The sequence below is a fragment of the Propithecus coquereli genome, unplaced genomic scaffold (assembly GCF_000956105.1).
Source record: "Propithecus coquereli isolate 6110/MARCELLA unplaced genomic scaffold, Pcoq_1.0 Scaffold1, whole genome shotgun sequence".
NCBI classification, from domain to species: Eukaryota; Metazoa; Chordata; class Mammalia; order Primates; family Indriidae; genus Propithecus; species Propithecus coquereli.
The window spans coordinates 7,633,342-7,636,029 of record NW_012133857.1 but is presented as its reverse complement, the minus strand read 5'-3'; the positions used below and the strand labels follow the sequence as shown (position 1 = coordinate 7,636,029).

General features: G+C 46.8%; 1 pseudogene; it reads right to left on the bottom strand.

Moving 5' to 3' along the window:
- Positions 1 to 275: 275 nt before the first annotated feature.
- LOC105816388 lies at positions 276 to 1,719 on the bottom strand (annotated as a pseudogene).
- Between the last annotated feature and the right edge of the window lie 969 nt (positions 1,720 to 2,688).

Sequence of the window (2,688 nt, the reverse complement as noted above, 5' to 3'; positions counted from 1 at the left end):
TGTGTTTAGTCCTATGCAATGTAATCACAAATGTTGTGTTTATGTATGCACTGCCACAGTCCAGATACACAACAGTTCTATCCCTGCAAGGTTTCCTCATGTTACCCTTTTACAGCCACTCCCACCTCCCTATCACACCCCCACCCCACCCCTAACCCCTGGCAACCACCAATCCATTCTCCATCTAATTTTGTTATTTTAAGAATGTTACATAAATGGAATTATGCAGTGCATAGCTTTTGAGATTAGCTTTTTTTTTTAAGAACAAAACAGATTTATTTGGATTTGGGACTCTGAGTAGTTCTGTCACTACTGTCTGACCTCCTCCTACCACGACTCCTGGACCTAGATGAGCTCTGGCTCCGGCTCCGGCTCCGGCTCCGGCGGCTCCTGCGGCTCTGGCTCCGGCTGCCCCAGCCCCGGCTACGGTCCCTTTTTCTTCCTCTACTTCGTGAACGGCGCCTCTCACGACTTTTTGACGTGTGTTTGTGAGATTTCTTCCCCCTGTGACTACTCCTCCTTTTCCTCTCAGATTCCCCATTTCTCTTGTAGGAGTGGTCTGGGCTGGGGCTTCTCCTCCTCCTCGGCCTGCCATAGTATTCGTCATGGTGGCCCATCCTCTCTCTCCTCTCCCAGTTCTTACCAAACGAGGAGCCAGTCCGATCTGGAGACAGGTGCATGTCTCTATTCGCTTCCCAAAATTCATTATTGGGATTTCTGAACACATGAAGAAAGTTGCAGTGTTTTCCTCTTGGACACTGTTGTATCTCAAATAAACCACAAATTGCCATTTTCCACCGGGTCACTGGGCAGAATTCGCACTGAAGCTGCCGTCCTGCATACCACCGCCCATTAAACAGAGAAAGGGCTGCTTGGCACTCTTCTTCCGACTGGTACTGAACATATACGTTGCCCCTCAGGTGCGGCTCCAAGTTGCAGCTGACCTTGAACTGAATCACTTTCCCCACGGTCTTAAACTCGGGGAGCACGTCATCATAGAAATCTAGGAACTGCTGGTAGGTTTCCTCCTCACTGTACTCCAGGCTTGCGTCAGGGTCGTAGTCGTCTCTCCTGCACTGCTCCATTCCGAACGTTGTGAACATGCTTTTAATAAGAAGGGTGGGACTCGATGCTGGGAAATTATGTTTACGTGAACACCTATCTCCAAATCTGCAAGCTCCTGTTTTACTGTAGAACGGACAATTAGCCCGATCCTTCTCCATTATTCTTAAATCCGTGGGTGGTTCTGGGTTTTGCCATGTAGCACCATTTTCCAACTCGTTTTCAGCCTGACCCAGCCTCTTCTGCACAGCTGCCTCTCTTTCTTTCTTCTCCTGTAGTCTCTGCTCCTCCTCTTCTCTCTCTTTTCTCTGCTGTTCTTCCCATTCTTCCTTTAACTTTCTCTCTTGCTCTTCCTGCCGTTTCCTAGCTGCCTCTTCCTTTTCCTTCTTTATTCTGAATTCTTCTTGTGCCTTCTGCTCCCTCAGCAACCACTCCTCGTGCAACTTTTGCCTCTCTCTCTCCAACAATTTCTCTTCTTCCAGTTGTTCTTCAGTGAAAGCGTCCTCCTCCTCCTCCTTCTTTGAGAGTCCCGAGTCTCTCAATCGAGCGAGTTCCTGCCGACGTTTCTTTCGTTTCTCCTTCCTCAGGGCGGCCCGGTACTTTTTGCGGCTCGGTTTCTCACGAAACGCCGCCTCCTCAGGCGCCGCCATCTTGGCGGCAGCGGCAGCAGCGGCGATGGCGCTGGCGGCAGCGGCGGCGGCTACGGCGCTGGCGACGCTGGCGGCGACGCTGCTCCACCCCCTAAGATCCGGCCGGAAAGGCGAGATTGGCTTTTTTCACTCAGCAGAATTCCGTTGAGGTAGATTCAAGTTGTTGCAGTTATTAGTAGTTTGTTCCTTTTTACTGCTGAGTTGGATTCTGTGGTATGAATGTATTATTATTTGATTAAGCACTCACTCCTCAAAGGACATCTTGATTATTTCCAGTTCTCGGCTGTTACCAACAAAGCTGCTGTGAACATTTACGTACAGGTTTTTGTGTGAACACAAGGTTTCATTTCTCTGGGTGAATGCCTGCTATGGTTTGAACGTTCCCTCCAAGTGTCATGTTGAAACTTAATCCCCAAAGTGGCAATATTGAGAGGTGAGACCTTTAAGAGGTGATTGGATTCATTCATGAATTAATGAATCAATGGGTTAATGGATTAATGGGTTGTCATAGGAGGGGAATTAGTGACTTCATAAGAAAAGGGAGAGAGACGGAAGCTAGCAAGTTAGCACGTTCAGCCCCATGTGGTGCCCTGCACTGCCTTGGAACACCACAGAGAGTCCCCACCAGCAAGAAGGCTATCACCAGATGCGGCCCCTCAACTTTGGATTTCCCAACCTCCATAACTGTAAGAAATAAATTCTTTTTCTTTATAAGTTACCCAGTTTCAGGTAGTCTTTTATAAGCAACAGAAGAAAATAGACTAAGACAACGCCTAAGAGTGCAATTCCTGGGTTACAGGATAATTGTATATTTACTGGCATTTTTTCAAGTCCACTAATTCTTTCTTCTCCTGTGTCCAACCTATCATTAAATTTATAAATAAATTCTTCATTTCAGATATTGTGTATTTTAATTCAAAAATTTCCATTTATAATAGTTTTCATTTCTCTGTTGAATTACTCCATGTTTTCCTAT